This window comes from Anthonomus grandis, chromosome 2 (assembly GCF_022605725.1).
Source record: "Anthonomus grandis grandis chromosome 2, icAntGran1.3, whole genome shotgun sequence".
Taxonomy (NCBI): Eukaryota; Metazoa; Arthropoda; class Insecta; order Coleoptera; family Curculionidae; genus Anthonomus; species Anthonomus grandis.
In genome coordinates, this window is record NC_065547.1 from 27,413,551 (window position 1) to 27,433,912 (window position 20,362).

The window sequence follows — 20,362 nt, forward strand, 5'->3', positions numbered from 1 at the left end:
TGACAAATTACAGTAAAATCAGCACAGTACAATCGTGTACTGGCAGTTGAAAACGGTACATACCCTATACCTGGACTGCCAATTCAATGAAAAGTAAATGACCACTATTAGGGAGCCACCATTTTGCGTGATTGTGTCTTTTCGATGTTGGCCACTCTGACAAATGTCAGTTGTGCCAATCGTAGGATTCGTAGGGAAACAATACAATTAAAGTTTTTGAGAGGGTATGTTTAGAAATACAAAACAGAAAATTACATTTAGTTAAGAATTTAAGATACTACTTTAGATCTGTGATTTTTCTTGTATTTTTTTTAAGAATTTTGTGAAAATTTATGAAAGATAGTAATCCTCACCTAAAATGAGACAAAGTTTCAATTAACTTAGGATAGATGCATACACTTTAAAATATTGGTTTTATTATTTTGATACTCTTGAATCTTATAAATCTAAACTTAAACCTGAATCTTATAAATCCTTAAACCATGAAAATGATGATAATCATATAAATTTTTGCTTGTATTAACAAAATAAAGCTAAGAATGCGGTCATATCACTTACGTTTCTTTACTTAGCAGTCCTTTAAATGTTTTTATCGCGTCAACAAGTTGTTTTCTTTTTCGAGTGTTCCCAACGATTATTCCCTAAGTGTTCTCTTCTAACTATAATTACAACAGGTTATGGGCCCAGGTCCCTAGATCTAAAGTACTGCGTATTTAGAGTATTTCGTTTACGGGATTATCAGTAGTTCGGATTTCGCGAAGGAGTCGTTTTGTCCTGTCGCGTCGGGTGTGTCTCGCAAAAGCAAAATGGCCGTCAATTACTTGACGAGTGTGCCAAAGCTTTTAGGTCGTGAGAACTACGATGAATGGGCATTTGCCGTTGAGAATGTGTTTGTGCTAGAGGGCTTAAGCAAATGCATCAATGGGCAAGAGACTGATACAACACGACGAAGAATGAATTGACGAAGAATGGGTCGGATCTCTGCTGTTGGCGGGTCTTCCTGACAGGTACAGTCCCTTGATTATGGCCGTGGAGCATTCCGGAATCAATATCACTACAGATTCCATAAAAACTAAGTTACTCGATATAGTAGCAGCAGTGCTAACGGTGCCTTCGTTGCAAATCGAAAACTCAGTCATCGCAAGAGAGATGGCGCTGGTAGGCTCAATTTCAAAGGCAAATCAGCTGAGAGCGGCCATATGGGAGTGCAAGGAACTTCAAATCGTGATCGTGATGGGGGTCAAGTGAGTTCAAGTTCAGGTTGTCAAAACAAAAGGGATCTAAGTAGTGTTGTGTGCTACAAATGTAAAAAAACAGGACATTTTATGTCAAAGTGCCCCAATAACAAGTGTGATGGAGGTTTTAGTGCTGTGTTTACAACTGGCGAGTTTAAAGACACTGACTGGTATGTTGGCAGTGGAGCCAGTGTCCATTTGACTGCAAACAAACAATGGTTGGTAAACACTAGAAAACCTGTCTTCTACGAGATTGTAGTGGCTAACAAGTCAAAGATTAGTGTGGAATGTGCTGGTGATGTCCAGATTAAGACTAGAACAGGTAAGGAACACCAGATTTTGTTAAAAGGGCTTCAGTATGTACCTGGTCGTACCACAAACTTGTTATCCGTTTGTCAGTTAATCAAAAATGAAAATAAAGAGTCGTTTAGTGAGAATGGCTGCAACATTTTTAACCCAGAAAATTGTTTAGTGGCAACTGCCAGTCTGGAAAATAATGTTTATAAACTGAATGTTTGTAAGGATACATTATCATGTTTTCAGGTAGTTGGAAGTGATGTTTGGCATCAGCGTTTAGGCCACATAAATGATAGTTATTTAAATAAGACAGCTACTCTGGTTGAAGGTCTTATTTATAAGGGTCAAGTGAAAACCGGAAGTTGTGAGGTATGCTGTAAGGGCAAACAGGCTCGTTTGCCATTCCCCAAAGAAGGTAGTCGTGCTGAGGGAGTGCTACAGGTAATTCACAGTGACATCTGCGGACCCATGGAAACTAAATCATTGGGCGGAGCCAAGTATTTTCTCACCTTTATAGACGATTACAGTCGTATGTGCTTTATTTATTTCCTGAAGACAAAGGACGAAGCATATGAGAAGTTTTCCGAAGTGACAATGGTGGCGAGGTCCGTAACAAACTTTTTAGTGGTTATTTGAAGAATGCTGGCATTATACATCAGACATCGAACAGCCACACACTTCAACAAAATAGTTAAGAAAGCAAAATGTCTCTTGTTTGACGAAGGTCTAAGTAAAAGTCTTTGGGCGGAAGCATGTAGTGCAGCATGTAACCTAAAAAATCATTCAGCATCCTCAACACTCTCGAAAACCCCTTATGAACTGTGGACAGGCCGAAAACCAAACGTGAGTCACCTAAGAGTATATGGGAGCACAGTGATGGTTCATGTACCAAAAGTGAGTCGCAACAAATGGGATCAGAAGTCTGTAAGACATGTCCTAGTAGGGTATGACGAGACCACTAAGGGCTATAGATGTTACAACCCTGTAACCAGAAAAGTTATTGTCAGTCGGGATGTCAGTATTATGGAGAGGCCAAGTAAAGCTGTGTCCACTAATGTCGAGGCTGCTCAGGAGGCAGTTTCTGTTGCCAGTAATGTAGAAGAAGGTGCAGTTACAGTGGGGGAAGAAAGTCAATTGTCTCCTTTAAGTTTCTATGACTCATTGTCAAATGACAATGAAATGTTGTCAGATTCTGATGATAGCTATGTACCTGATGTGCCAACAGTGTTGCCAAGTAATCCTGATGTGCCAAGAAGATCAAAAAGAGAGCCTAAGAAAAAGTGCTTGGATGAATTTGTCACATATTTTATTGGTGCAGTTGGAGCTGCAGAGCCAGATGGTGTGATGGATGTGCCAAAAACAGTAGCTGAGGCATTCTCAAGAATAGATGGGCATAAGTGGAAACAGGCTATGATGGAAGAGATTAACTCCTTCAATGAAAATAACACTAGGGAGTTAGTGGAGCCACCAAAGGATGGCACAGTGGTTAAGTGTAAGTGGGTGTTCAAAGTCAAAAATGATAGTGAAAATAAGTGTACCTATAGAGCTCGACTTGTAGCAAAAGAATATTCTCAAAGAGAGGGTATTGATTATGTCGAAACTTTTGCTCCAGTCATGAGACATTCAACATTTAGGTTGTTAATTGGTTTAGCCGCTAAGTTAGATTTAAAAATTATACATCTTGACGTAAAGACTGCATTTTTAAATGGGGATTTAAGAGAGAATGTTTTCATGCAACAGCCAGAGGGTTTTATTTGTAAAATTAATGCAAATAAGGTGTTTAAGTTAAAAAAGGCTATTTACGGGCTAAAACAGTCTGGCCGTGCATGGAATGAGAAGGTAGATATGGTTTTGAGGGATATTGGGTATACTAAATCAAAACTAGAGCCTTGCCTTTACATCAAGAGAAATAAAAACGGTTTATTAACCATAGCGCTATACGTTGATGATTTTTTAATTTTTTTTTCAGATTGTGATGAACTTGAATTTCTTGAAGGTCACCTTAATTCAAAATTTAAAATTAAAAACCTTGGTGAAGCCAAACAGTGCTTAGGTTTAAGAATTAGTCGTGATCACAATAAAGGATGTATTAGTATTGATCAGGAACAGTATATTGAGAATTTAGTAAAGCGATTTGGCATGTTAGATAGTAAAATTGTTTGTACACCTCTAGAAAGCAGTGTCAACTTAAGTAATGTCGAGGGAGCCACTTGTGATGGTAACATTCCATATCAAGAGCTGATAGGAAGCTTAATGTATTTAGTAGTCATGACACGCCCTGACATTGCTCATGCAGTGAGTCTGCTTAGTCAATTTAATAACTGTTAGACTAGATTACATTGGCAATGTGCAAAGCATGTGCTCAGATATTTGAAGGGCACCAAACATTTTTCCATGAAGTTTAGTAAAGATAATTGTGAGGCAAATTCTAAAATAGTAGGGTTTGCAGATGCCGATTGTGGTTCTTGTAAGCAAGATAGAAAGTCATTTACAGGTTATGTATTCAAATTTTTAGGGGGTTCGATATCATGGAAGAGCTTTAAACAGCGCACAGTTGCTTTGTCTACAACTGAAGCTGAGTATATGGCCCTAAGCGAAGCAGCTAAGGAGGCTATATATTTTAGAAATTTGTGGTTTGAGATCACTGGTAAATTGGATTGCATTGAGATTTTTAATGACAATCAAAGTGCTCAAAAACTAGCCAACAATCCAGTTTTCCATGATCGCTCTAAACATATAGATATACGTTACCATTTTTTGAGAGATGCAGTTTTAGAAAATCAAATTGATGTTAAGTATATTTCTACTGAAAAAATGGTAGCCGATATCCTAACCAAACCGTTACAAAATGTTAAAAACAGAAAATTTGTAAAATATTTAGGTTTGTGTGAAAGTTAAAGTGTTTTTTTTTCTGTTTGCTATTTGGCGAGTTGTTTGGTTCATGTGAACATTTGGTTAAGTGGGGGTGTTGTGAATATCCAAAGTTCACCTGTATTAATAATATTTTGATATATGTAGCGACCTCTATGATGTAAGCGTTCTACTAAACTATAAGTATTGCTTGTTGTCTACTTTGTTAGTTTACCGGTCTTACGTTTCTTTACTTAGCAATCCATTAAATGTTTTTGTCGCGTCAACAAGTTGTTTTCTTTTTCGAGTTTTCCCAACGATTATTCCCTAAGTGTTCTCTTCTAACTATAATTACAACACAGCATACTAACGACGAGTTCGAGGAAGGAAACAAGGAATGTTTTCGCACCGAGACGATTGAATATTATATTACATTTTTTTTATCTTTAAGTTTCGGGCGGAATAAATTAGAATTCCCAAGCGTAAACACGCAAAGGGTATTGCAACGTATTTTCGTATTGTCAAATTATTATTTATTGATCATAATTGTTGGTAACGTGTTCTTTATATATTATACATACAGTTTGTGAATTTGAAACAAGCTTTCATTACAAAAGCCCACATCAGAAGTGGGATATTTGTGGGTTTATGTTTATGTGTGTAAGCCAATCGGGGATATTTTCTTTATTTTTGAAATGAGGGGAATTATCAATTGTGTAATAAACTATATCTTGATTTTCTGTAAAGTTTGATCCAATCAATATATCGAATTTAAAGTTTATATCTCCAAACAACTTAAACATGTTATACGACACCTTACAAAAAAATAAAGCATGCCTGTTTGAACCGCTAAAAATACTAGGAAGGGCACATTCAGTTTCTCTTTCAATCGAATTAACAACAAACAAACCGGTAGTACATAGGCCCTATCGTTGTAGTGGAAAAGATAAAACCATTTTTAGAAATATTATAAAAGAATTACTTGATGCCAAAATTATTAGAGAAAGCAAATCGCCTTTAGTAAACAAAAAAGATGGGGAAAAGGGATTAGTAGTAGACTACTGAGCATTAAATAAAATAACTATAAAAAACAAATTTCCAATGCCCATAATAGAAGAAATAATCGATAATTTATCCGACTATACATTTTTTACAAACTTGGATCTTGCTTCTGGGTATCACCAGATTCCCATGAGTCAAGAATCAATCCTCTACACTGCCTTTGTAACCCCTGAGGGCCATTATGAGTATATCAGAGTACCCTTTGGGTTATGTAATGCGCCCTCGGAGTTTCAAAGGTTTATGAATGAAATATTTTCTCCTCTTCGTCGTTATAAAGTGAGGCAATACCTGGATGACCTCTTAATTCCTTCCAAAACACTGTCTGAAGGTATTGACTTTCTAAACAAGGTATTGGAAATTGTGAAAAATTATGGCTTAACTATTAAATTAAAAAAATCTTTCTTTTTACTGGAAAAAATAAGCTATCTTGGCTATGAAATAACTTTGAACAAAACATCACCTTCAGACGCTAAAATCAATTCTGTGTCTAATTTTCCTTACCCTAAAACACAACACCAGTTAAGATAATTCTTAGGCTTGGTCGGATATTTTCGCAAGTTCATTTCAAATTTTGCACGCATATCGGCTCCCTTAACATCATTGTTAAAGAAAAATTCAAAATGGACTTGGAACCATGAACATTCAAAAATTATGGATTTTCTAAAGAAGCAAATAATATCAAAAACAGTTTTAGCAATTTTTCATCCTAAATTGCCAACATCTGTATATACAGATGCTAGTAGAGAAGGCTATGCAGGTATACTCACACAAAAATCAAATAATATCGAACATCCAGTCGCATTTTTTAGTAGACAAACGACTGAGCCAGAGAAAAATTATCATTCATTCGAGTTAGAATTACTGGCAATTGTAAAAACTTTGGAGAAATTTCGATATTATCTGATAGGCAATGAATTCACTATTTTTACAGATTGTAATGCAGTCAAAAATGCCTGGAATAAATAATCAATTATTCCACGTATTGCTCATTGGATTCTATTTCTGCAAGATTTTTCATTTCAAATGTGCCATAAAGCAGGTTCTCAAATGCAACATGTCGACGCATTAAGCCGGAATTTTCAAAATCCAGAAAAAGAATCGTGTGGACGGGTTTTCCAAGTTTACCTATATTAATCCAGTTCCTAATACTTCTGCTAAACAGGTGCTAAAACAGCTACAAAGCCTCTTCTCCATCCTGGGTAACCCCAGGTGTATAATAGCAGATCCCGGAACCGCATTTACATCGAATGAATTTAAAAACTACTTGGATAGTAAAGGTATTGATTACGATTATTTACAACAGCTGTAGGCACACCCAGAGGGAATGGACAGGTCGAACGGGTCAATAAGGTGATCTTAGATGCTCTTGCGACGTCAGGTGCAGACATTAGTAAAAATCAGTGGGACTCCAAAATCGGTCAAATACAACAGGGAATAAATAGCACTAAACACCGAATCACACAATACACGCCCTCAGAATTACTTCTTGGCTTCAATCTTAAAACTGACAGCGATCGACATAACATGTCAGATGAGGAAATTCTGGACGTAACCAAAAGCCGCAAAAAAGCAGCTAAAAATCTCGAAGACAACCGAATTAATCAAAACCTTAGCTTTAATAAAAAGAGAGCCCCACCTCAATATTTTTCAGTCGGCGACCTAGTTCTTACAAAAGTTACTAGTTTTCCAGCCAACAACGAAAGTAAGAAGCTACTACCAAAGTTTAGGGTGCCTTTTCGAATAGTCGAAATTTTGCCAAATGATCGATATCGTGTCAAAGAGGACATCCACACCGAAAGATCACAGAAACCTTACGAAGCGGTCTTCAGTCTGGATAACATCAAACCATTTAGAATCCAAAAGTCATGAAGTCGTCATGTAATGTAAGTACAAAAATCTTTCAAAAACTGATCGCCATCTTTGGCATAACTGATCGCCATCTTTGGCTTAACTGATCGCCATCTTTGGCGTAACTGATCGCCGTCTTTGGCATAACTGATCGCCGTCTTTGGCATAACTGATCGCCGTCCTTGGCATAACTGATCGCCGCCTTTGGCATAATTGATCGCCGTCTTTGGCATAACTGATCGCCGTCTTAGACATAACTGATGAGCGTTTAGATCTTGGTCTAAAACCTTGTTTTCTTTTCTTCCAGAATCCTCGCAAGGACGCAAGGACTACAGGATGGCCATGCGGTTATATCACCCGTGTCTACCAAAAGTAGTCAGGCATTTATGAGTCAGCATACTAACGACGAGTTCGGGGAAGGAAACAAGGAATGTTTTCGTACCGGGACGATTGAATATTATATTACATTTTTTTATCTTTAAGTTTCGGGCGGAATAAATTAGAATTCCCAAGCGTAAACACGCAAAGGGTATTGCAACGTATTTTCGTATTGTCAAATTATTATTTATTGATCATAATTGTTGGTAACGTGTTCTTTATATATTATACATACAGTTTGTGAATTTGAAACAGGCTTTTATTACAAAAGCCCACAAGAACACTTTTATTTTCTTTTTATTTTCACTGTTATGGCTTTTACTTTCCTTCTAAGTACAGTGTTAATAGTTACAACCATCTATAAAAATCAAAATATAGATGATTTTATGAGGGTTTGTAATTAACAAGGGTTAATATAGTAAAAATACAACTCTATGTATTATTCTATCATAAGCAAAGACGGGCAATTCACAATAATTCGGTTTTGAGATACAGTAAACCAAATACGTTTAAATAAGGATTTTGATACATTATTCACGTATTAAATAAGGATGAAGCTATATCGCCTGTTGCAGACGACTTTACCCAAGCGTCGTTCACAAATCGCCAAAAACTAGGCAATCCGTTGTATTATTTTTTGTTGGCAACACTAAAATTCTTCAGAGTGACCAACATCAAAAGGACACAATCACTATAAAAATGGCGGTCACCAGGCAGTGGTAATTTTTGGATATCGTGGTCATATGCATTAGCAGTCCATATAAATTTATTTTATTCGTGGCCAAGACCTGCGCCGATCGTCTATAATGTATATATAATATATTTTATATAATATATTTTATATAATATATATAATATAGTATATATATTAATATATAATATATATTTATAATGACCATGGCCGCCATTTGTATGGTCTAGTGCTGGAAAATCGCAATGAAACATCGATGTTAGATATGATATTTAGCCTTAAAAACATCGGTGTTTTCCTACAACGAAGACCGACTTAATCAAAATTAAATAAATAAACACTTCACTTATAAATTGAAACTTAGTCTGGGTCTGGATAGTGTATAGAAATAAAACATTGAACAAGAAAATCGATGTTTCAAAAACATCGATAAACATCGCCCAGCACTGCATTGCATGTGTTTTTCCTGTCACATATAATTTTTTTTAAATATTAAAAAATAACTAACATGCACCCAGTACAAGTCAATATATTGAAATTTCAATTTGTAAACAGAAAGAAAAAATGAATAACATAACCAGTTATTCCAATCAAAACAAACAAAATTAGTTGCCAAAAACAGGGTCCAATTTGTCGGGTGCTTAGGCCAGGATCGTCGTCGATGGCATTCAAAATTTGCTCCTCTGTCACTGGGTTTCGTGCTTGTTGCGGTCTGCCTGCATTGTGCCTGGGGGTCTGAAAACCGTACTTACCTATTCCATACCGTACCGTATTCCCTAAGATGCCGATGTAATTCTGAAAATGTTCGTACATTCGGGAGTCGGCGATCAGGACACCTTAACTGATACAATCTTTGAGCTTCATACGCGTTACCATCAGCAAGACCATAAACAAAATGGATGTCTGCAAGATGTTCGAATGAATAACGTTCATTTTCCATTTTAGCAATGTTAGCGTTTAGAAATAAAACATGGGAATAAAAACTACACTTTAAATCTAAAACGGGAAGTAAACTACTGGAATTAAACAAAGTCAACAATGACAGTAAATTTATTTTACACCAAATGTCAAGCAAGTTAAAAAATGTCTAAAACAAATGCTCACAGCCTACTACTAAAACCTCAAAAATAAAAATGTCAACAATTGCGAAACACAGCCTACTTCCTAATTTTTTTCTTTGATTTTTAATTTACGATAATGCTATCCTTTTATTCACCGGCGATTTTCTCAAAAACTAATAGTCGTATGAAAAAAATGCAAGAGACCAAAAATTTAAAATTTTGTATGGTCTATTTTTTGGTGTAGCTTAATTTAAAAAAAATGTATGTACACATAAAATTTTGGCCGTCAGGATAACCTCTTCATTAAGTATATCAATGGTTTTCCCTTAATAGCAGCAAAAAAACAAGGGCAACGACCTCCCCCTCCTCCCACTCCTTAAAAAATCTAGTTTCTTGCTATTATCAGAACTCCCGCGGCCTGCGCTCCAAGACCAATACCTTCTTTAGTGCTGCGTCTACTTCTGGCTATGATATTATCTCCATCACAGAAACTTGGCTCCAAAATGATATACTTGATGGTGAAATCCTTCCCAACTCATACGTAATGTACCGTTCTGACAGAAGAACTGACCTTGTTGCTGCTTCAAGGGGTGGTGGTGTTCTACTTGGGATTCTGAACCACCTCTTCTCGGAAGCCCTCGACCTCTCTGCGATCAGCCAAGAAATACCGGAAATCGACCTGATAGGATGTAGAGTCAAATTTAATCATTTCATACTGTATATTTTTGTATTGTACGTTCCTCCTTTTATCGACTCCGTGCAATTAGAACGCTTTCTCGAAGTTTTTTCCATGGTTAATGTAATCTATTCTGAACATGTGATTATCCTGGGAGACTTTAATGTACCCACTTATATTGAATACTCGGTATCTCTCTGTATGTATTTTTTTTTGATTTCCTAAACTATAAGCAATTCAATAATGTGGTAAATAACAATCTTCGCTGTTTTGATTTAATCTTTGCAAGCTTTAATATCTCTGTACTTAACAGCGGTGCATCTCTTGTCCCGGAGGATACCTACCATCCTTCTCATTTGAATTCCATGCAGGCCTTATCTCTCTCAATAACCTACCCCTTAGTAAAGCTGAAATAAAGGAATTTAATTTTAGAAAGGCTAACTTTCCGCTTTTGTATCAGCTGCTGCTAGATACTGATTCTCTTTAACGTTTTCGCTAATGACTTGATCTCCACCCTCAATTGCTCTCGGTTAGCATATGCTGATGACCTAAAGCTTTTCCATAGGATTGACTCTATAGCAGATTGTGGTCAACTGCAACTGTTTCAATAAATGAAACAAATACGTTTAAAAAAGGATGCTGCTACATTATGCACGTATTAAAAAAGGAAGAAGCTATATCGTCTGTTGTATACGATATATCCAAGCGTGTCGTCGACAAATCGTTAAAAACTAGGCAATCCGCAAGACACTTACGACTGAAACGTTTATTTAGAATCAGTCATATCGAGTAATCGTGTCGAATCGTGATTTTAGAATCCCAGTGCAGGCTAGAACTATCGATCGGCTACGTTTAGACTCGACAGCTGTTAGACATGACGTCATTCGAGCGCAACCATATGATGACGTAACGCTTAAGACATTGTAAGGCAACCGAGTAAGACGTTTACTCGCTAAAATATGGCTTTGATGTACGTCAAAAATTAGACAATCAGAATCAATCGGCCATTTTCGGTGGCAGACTATTCCGCCCCGCCAGATTCAACTTTCATACCGGTGGCTCAAAACCGAATTATTGTGAATTGTCTGTCTGTGTTTATGATAGAATAATATACAGAGTTGTTTATTTTTACTATATAAACCCTTGCTAATTACAAACCCTCGTATATTAAATCATTTTTTTTTTAAATCATCTATTTTCATCCATTCTATTTGGTTTTGATAGATGGTTGTACCTATTAATGTGGAAACACTGTACATAGAAGGAAAGTAAAAGGCGTAACAGTAAAAATAGAAATAAAAGTGTTTTTAACTGAATTTGTTACGTAAATACAAGCAAAAATTTAAATGAAGATCAAGATTTTCATGGTAATAGGATTTATAAGATTCCAGTTTAGGTTAAGATTTATAAAATTCAAAATTATCAGAATAATAAAACAAATATTTTAAAGTGCATTAATCTATCCCAAGTTAATTGAAACTTTGTCTCATTTTAGGTAAGGATTACGTTCTTTCATAAATTTTAACGAAATTCTTCAAGAAGTACAAGAAAAATCACAGATCTAACGCAACTATCTTAAATTCTTAACTAAATCTAACTTTGTATTTTGTATTTGTAACCATACACCCTCGAAAACTTTAATTGTTTTGTTTCCCTACAATTGGCACAACTGAAATTTGTCAGAGTGGCCAACATCGAAAGGACACAATCACGCAAAATGGCGGCCCCCTATAGTAGTGGTCATTTACTTTTCATTGAATTGGCAGTCCAGGTATATTTATTAGGTTCGTGGTTGCAACAGAAGGGAAAGACCATATAAATGGCGGCCCCCTATGTATCCGCCTAAAATTTGATGCGCAGTGGTCTATGCACGCACATTCTACCTTAATCATTTACCTTTTTATTTCAATAGATGCTGGAAGCGTGGGCTAAGATTGCTATTTTAAAATTAATTAATTAAATTAATCCCTATTTTGGATGCTATTTTAAATTAATAATTTTTTTTCTAAAAAGCTCTTTCAATATCGGGAACAAAACATTACTTAATTGATTTGCATTAATTCCATGTTTCTGGTAAGAAAATGTGATTTTATTCATTACTAGGTATTATGTTTTGGTATTGTCAATTTTTAGTGTTAAATAAAATAAAATTCAGTTGGTTCCAATGAAGAAGTTTTACATTTCAAATATTTAATTTTTAACTTGATTATTATAAATACATATGGCAAAATGTCTAGCCTCTCATTTTCTTTTCCACAATTAAAAAATTGATTAAAATTTTCCTGTAAATATCTTTCATGTAAGAGTATGTATATTTTAAATGGTTCTGATAAATATAGTAATAACAGATTTTTTCAATTTCCTTCAGTCTTTATTACAAGAAAAACATATGGTCAAGGATATGCAATATAAATTTTATTAAGACTTTGAGCTATAGAATTTGATCTGATCAGTTCTCTCCAACAAATTTTAATAACCCTGATACTACTGGCTTTACACTATAATACATATTTGTTTAAACATTTATTTTGTCTTTTTTTCACATGAATCATTTAGTGAATTTATTTAGAAGTTTTGCACTGCCTATTTTTTTATTTTATTCCATGCTCGTATCATACCATTTCCTGTGTTCACTGAGATGAGACATAGGTATGGAGACTAACAGAGCTTAGCACCCAGAATGGATCAAGATGAATGTTTTTGTAATAATTTGTGTTTTTTTAAGAGTTTATTGTTATTTTATGTAGACGTCTGTCTTTCAATTAGGTTTTTATTTATATTATAGTTCCAAGATATGTTGTTAGTATTATAATTAGTTAAGAGACCAACAAATATATACTATGTATGTGATATATGTTTATACTAAAATAAGTTGTTTTCATTTGTCAAAGAGTTTATTTTCTTATATAATTTTTAATTCGGTTTTAAAATCCGTTTAATTTTTCTTAAACAGGGATAATTTATTCTCTATTGAATCTATGTTTGCGTCAGTAAAATAAGGATATTATTCACCTAATGGTAATGGCTTTAGATGTATGATATAAATAAAATATATGAAGATATGAATAAAATAGCACAAAAATCTTCACAACCTTTTCTAATCTGTTTAAAGTAGGGTAGTTTAGTGCTAACAAAATACTTTTAAACATTTTTAGATCAATTCTAATTTAGATAATGTCTGTTATAATAAATGTATTAAAGAAAAACATTTTTTTATTTCCATTTTGTAATTGGTGATATTATAGTAGTACACTATTATTGCAGTAAATTAACTCATTTAGATAGGTAAAATTAATGCTGAAGAGTTTTATTTTTGTTCTGATCAATATCTGATGCTAACACCTAATCAAAAATGCTCTTTTGTCTATGAGTAGCCTTTTTGATTAGGCGTTTAATGCTTTAGATGTTACGATTAAATATTAAAATTGTCAGATGAAATAAAATTTGATTTTCCGCTTTAATTTGGTCACGCCTACCGTTTTAGCCAAATTTTAGCGATCAAGTCATGACGTCACCGTATAAGACGCTTTAAGCGTTTGTTAGCGGTCTACCGAGACCGCTAACACACGTTATTCTATAAGCGTGTTATAGATGTTCGATGTAAGAAGCTGAAAACAAATTTATCACCGACTTGGACAAACAACGGATAAAGATTGAAGCCTTAAATTCTAAACTTAAGAACTTGAAAAATGAAAAGACGCAATGGATCGAGAAAATGCAGACATGCAGAGACTTGGAGTTTTTACTTAACAAACAAATTGACGAGCTTACGGACACATGCAGAAATATGGTATCTACGATTAGAACTTTGGAACTGGAAAGCGCGGAACAGGAAATGGAAATAAAAAGCTTAAACATCAAGCTTGATCAGTTTCAGAAACTTGATTCTGCAGTAACTTCTCCATTACCCTCGAATACCTCTAGAAGTAATATATCGACTGAACCAAGGAAGAAAATTCTCCTATTTGTATCAGATATAAAGGGCTACTTACCCGTCTTTAAAATAAATTCGACATTAACAGTCAGTCGACGGTTACTCACTGAGGAAATGCTAGAGATGTGTCTTCCCTACTGTACTAGGTTTACAAAAAAGGATTTTGTATTCATATTTCTTAACTCTCAAAATTCAGTTATTGGAAAGCGCCTAAACTCAGAATTCATAAAGCAACATCTCAATAATATGCAGCGCATCAATGTTATTATAATTGGAATATCTCTTACAACGGATCGATTTGTGCCTAATCTACTTATAGCTACTCAGTAGAAGAAGAAGAAGAAAGAAGAAAATGTGCTATATTACGTAAGACAAAACAAAATCTTGTGTACAAGCATCCTAAAAACTAAAAAATTCCAAATTCACTTTAAATTTCAAACAACATCTAAAACATTTTACCATAAAATTGACACACATTATACCAAAATATTACCAAAATTAATTATAACAAAACAGATTGAAAAAATAAAAAAAAAAGTTAAGTCAAATTTATCTTTTTGATAAATTTGTTTAAAAAATAAGTAAAGCTGTCAATAAAACAGAATTTGGAGGAAGTAAATTAAAATATTTAATAGGAAACAAAACTAAAACACTAAAATGATGTCAGAGCACAGGTCAAAAGGTATCATTAAAAAAAATCGTCAATGCTATAATATCTATTATAATATGCCCTGGATAATAAAAGTGATTTTAATTTCTTAACTTCTAAAATTTGTCTAATACATAGAGGAACACGGTTGTAAATTTGTTTGCTAAGGTATATAAGTGAGTTCTTGGTGAGGGAGGATGTAGGGATTGGTAAGGGAAAATCGTTAACCTGGCGAGTCATATGACCAGTGTTAAAGGGAGGTTTAGGACATTTATGAATAAGAGTAGCTGTTTCTAAGATAAAAAGAGAAAAAAGAGTTAAGATTTTTTGAGATATAAAGAGAGGTTTACAAGAATCTCTTAACCCAGCGGAACATAGCACATCCTTAAAGACCTGGCATCCTTAAAAACCTGGGCTCTAAGATTATCAGAATCTCTATGATTCCATAAAATGGTGGTATCATCAGCAAACTGAACCACTTTGCCCTGCAGTTTTAATGAACCCAAATCATTTACATAGAGCGAAAATAATAGTGGTCCTAACACTGAACCCTGAGGTACTCCAGTTTTAAGGGATCTGGAATCGGATAAACATTCAGATACTGTAACTCTTTGGGTATGATTAGACAGATAGGATACCAGCCAATTTACATTCCGATTAACTAAAGCTGTAGTAGAAGAAAACGCATTGAAATTTGCTCTGCTGAAAATTCTTCCTATATAACGAGATGTCGAGATGAAGGAAATACAGTGTAGCATGGAATCCTAGCGAGAATGGCTTCATGGTCAGAAATACCAGATGAGAGTACTCTACATGACACATCATTTAAATTTGAATTTGCATAAAGAAATTTGTATAAAGGAATGTCTTCCCTTATTGATGCCATCTAAATTTTTCAAATCTAAGGACTCTAGAACCATTTTAGGCGGATAACCACAATTTATTGGTAATTACCGCGGTTATCCTGGTTTTTACACGCCAAACAACTACATTGACGTCACAACTTGTTTTCGTGTAAACGTTTTGGCTTAACCGGTGTTTATTTATTATAAATAGTAAATAATAAACAAAAACAACTTTATTTTGTGTACTGCATTCTTATTTCTTGCCTAATATTCCTTTATAAATAATCATATTTCCTAATCTCTTGTATTTATTTCTTGTGTTTGTAGTTCCTATAATTTCTAATTTCGTTTATTTGGACAGTATTTAGGACCTATGTTTTGTTGTTTTGGAAGTATTTTTTGTTACATTAATTTGATTATCCATGATGACCAACTCTATTTGTAATGCCGATATTGCTAATCCAAGAATAATAAGACTTACTGGTTACTGGTTGTCCATTTTTTTTAATGAAAATTTCGTGTTGGTTTTAAAATATTTACGGCAGTTACTTTATTCTGAAAGGCAAGAAATAATTCTTGCCTTGAAGGAGAAATATATCTCTTCTAATAAACTGCCTTCAACAGAACTTCGGCTAATGGAGTACAACGTATATAAATTCAGACTTTATTTTTATTCTTTTTTAAGGATGTTTTGGCATTTCAAATAACCATTTAACTAAAAATGAAAAACTACTAGGCAGTTGGGTATTTACCGCTAATGTTGGTGACAACTTTGACAGAAGATTGATGACGTCACTTTTTAAAAACCAACAGCACCTAAACGTTTTGGTAAATACCAATCGGATATTGGTAAAAACCAAAACGCTTTGGTTATTCGCCTAAAATCGGTTTAGAATTTACTTGTCTTAGTCTTCTTCTTATTCCTCAAGGACCATAGAACAATATAATAAGAGGAAATAGAATTGCATCTCTGGCTATTTCGCGGAACCATGTTTTGGCGCCCTCTGTGCGGCCTGTTGGCAGTGGCGAAGCGTACGAGTAGACAAGGTAGACACTGTCTACCCAAAATTATCCAGTTATTTGTCATTAATTTATCACGTAATTATTTCATGTAATTGTTGAATTCAAATTAAAAAAAAAATTAACACACAACGTAGTCGCTATCCTTACTATTATTATATACTATTATTATATTATATACTATTATTATATAGTATCTAAACATGATTAATCCGAATAGAAAGCACTTATTATCCGAATAGAAGGCGCGCCCCGCCTGCCGCACCGATTAAGATAAAAATACAGGGCTGACACCCAATTAATGTATACGAGCCCCAGGAAGACACATTGATATTTGTCTTCCGAAATTTGGAGCATCTAATCGAACCAAATACGCATCAAGCAGGCTACAGAGGTCCGGCCGCATCAGCATTCAGCCTATTATGTATGCAAAATTTACTCGCGGGGAAGACATTCGAGCTTTTGTCTATCGAAGTCGACCAGCTATTTTATTATGCTGTTGAGGGTTATTGTTTATGGACACGCTTGATCTGGTCGGCCGCAATACATCTTCAGTTTTGTTTTGTTTTGATGAATCTGCATTTGGTGGGGGCGCGTGCTATAGTAATTTAATAATTAGTATTTTTATTTTTGGGTGTATAGAAAAGGTTTTTTTAGTGGTTACTTATGAACGACTGTTCGATATTGGCAATTGTATTTTAGTTGTGTTTTTTCTAATTAACGATTTTTATTGTTTGTCTACCCGAAAAAAAAGTTCACGCTTCGCCACTGCCTGTTGGGTTATTAAAGGAGTTTTAGCATAGACGTTTTTTAACGGACGGTATTTTATTATTACGTTGTTTTAGATAGAGCACCTTAAAACCTACCAAATAAACCCAAAACTTATCCAATTTTTATATAGTATATTTTACTGGATAGTAAACCAAGCAATATTCAAAGTATATAACCAACTATTTTAGTAGAATGATTATTTTCCATTCCAAGATTTCTTGCCGATCCTGTATAGTAAATAAATAAAACATCGAATTCTAAATAAACTTATTTATTTTATTTTCTTACATGGGATCTAGGGATTCTCCACAATAAGGGAAACTTAAAAAGGCCTAAAATACTGCTATTCTGACTGAACCTACCATAATTTTACCAAAAACAACAATTCATCCCCACTTTTATGGCTGAAAATTACATGAATAAAGTACTAAGAACAAAACAAGTAAAGTTAAAAACAGAAGTAAACATTAAATGGATTCTACCTTTGGTTCTTTACAAGCCGTCTACGTAGGTATTATAATTAAATATAAATTTCTTAACTTACCACTACTAGCACAATATCACTAAAATGAAGTCAAAAAAAGTCGATAATTACAAATAAAGCACCTCGAAAACCACAATAAAAACAATCACCAACCACCATCAAACACGCAAATCGCACGAAAAATAAAAACTAAAATGATTGACCTTCCTTTATAAATCATTAAATATCATTACCTGCATTATCGTGTTATGCAACCCACTCTGCATATAATACCGTTGCTGCCATCTGTTGGCGAGGCGTGCTATTATTTTCGTGAAATTAGAGTTTATTAAGAAGTGCCCAGACCCTGTCAACGACCGGCTGTGAGATACTCTTAACTCCTTGCACTATAACCACGCAGAAGAATATTCTCTCCTCTTACTTAATATTCAGTCACTGCGTAATAAAACTTCTGAACTAACAATCTTTTTGATAGACTTAAAAAATCCAAACATTGTTTTACTAACAGAACATTGGTTAAAGACAAATGAATTGATTTATCTACCTAATTACACAATAGTATCTAAGTATTGTAGGACTCGAGTGTCTCACGGAGGCTGTATGATTTTGGTTTTTGGAGTTCTTTCCAACAAATAAATAAATATCTCCTAAAATAAACCGCGTTTGAATATTGCGTAATATTCTCTAGATCAAGAAATGTATACATTATTTGTATTTATCGATCGCCAATATTGGACTTCCACAACTTCTTTTTTGGTCTGGAGAGTCTTTTGTCTCAAATTTCTTGCTCCGCACAAATAATTATCTCTGGAAATCTTAACGTAAATTGCGATGATATAAAATTTGCTTCGACTCTCCGTTTACGCAATATGCTTGGTTCATTTAACTTTAGCAAATGCATGTGGACTCACCAACTCGAGTGACTAAATATTCGTCAACTACAATTGACTACATATACGATCACCTTCCAAAAGTTTTTTATCTGTTTATCTCCAACTGTTTATCAGACCACGAGGCTGTTATGTGTAGGGTTAAAAATACCATGATAAATATAAAAACAAATCAGAGTTTTGGACGAATATTTGGTAAGAAAAATTATGAGCACTTGGAAAAACCCAGGTGTATTGCCTGACCTAATTTATAATTTTCATACGAGAGTTGAATTATTTAACAACGTGCAACTTAACAACGTTGCAACAATTTAATGTTGCTTGTCCCATTGTAAAGTTTACGTCAAAGTTTAGGTCAAAAAAAGTCTAGGCTAACAACAGGGCTTAAAACCTCTTCAAAAAATCTGCGTTCCCTCCATACCATCAGAAAGCATACTGACTGCCCAGTGTTTCAGTCGTACCTACTTCAATTCGTATCGTTCATTGTATCCGGCTAGCTAAAAAATCCTACTATTCTAAACGATTGAATGAGAGTTCAAACAATTGTTCGAAGGAGTGCTGGAGAATAGCGAATGATATCCGCAGTAAAAACAACTACAAACCTGCTTCAAATCCAAAAATTAATATTGACGAACTTAATGCTTTCTTCTGTACGGTAGCCCAAAATCTTCAACAAAATCTTACTCCATCAACTGAACCACTTAGCTATCTTACAAATACAACAGTTCAACACTCTCAAGTAATAGAGTTTTAAACTTGATGAAAAACAAAAATTCATCACGTGAGAATGGGTTCACGGTCAAGATTTTACTTAACTTGACGGATACTGCTCTAATGTCTCTCTCTGAAGCGATCAATGTATCATGGACAATAGGTACCTTTCCGAATTGTTTGAAGTCTGCCAAAGTGATTCCTATTTATAAGGATAGCAATCTGGATAATCCATCTAACTTTCGGCCTATTTCTCTTCTCTCCACACTATCAAAGTTGATTGAAAAAACTGGTAAAATGTCGCGTGATGTAAACTTTCAGGATGACTTTCAAGAGGGCCGCAATTCGGATATATGATGCCATTTATAATTTCTTGAATGGCGGTGGTGTTTCCGAGTCAGTCTTTTGTGACCTTTCAAAGGCATTTGATTGTGTTAGCCATAAGATTCTGCTTCTGAAGCTCAGCTGCTATGGTTTAAGAGGCATAGTGCATTCTTGGTTCCGTTCTTATCTGGGTCGTCATCAGCAAGTTTTTGTGGGCTCTGAGATCTCAGAAAATCACGAGATAATCGGTCTTGGGTCCAATTCTTTTGTATGTGAATGATCTTACAAATCTGGGCATTAAGGGGAAAATTACCTTATTTTCCGGTGACACCACAATTCTTTGGCATGGATCAAATAGTGAGTCCTTGCATCTGATCTTGATGATGGACCTCCAGAAGATACGAGACTTGTTTGACTCAAATAGGCTGTCATCGAACTTCAATAGAATAGGACCAAAATCCTGACATTTAGGGGTAAGCTTGGGGATGTGTCCATTGGCGGTAATCAAGCTGCTGAATACTCCAGCAGCAGATTTCTTAGTGTCATCCTTGATAACAACCTTAAATTTATTGATCATGTACTTGATCTTGCTAGTAAAATATCAGCTGGTTGTTTTGCCGTCAGGGTCGCAACTGA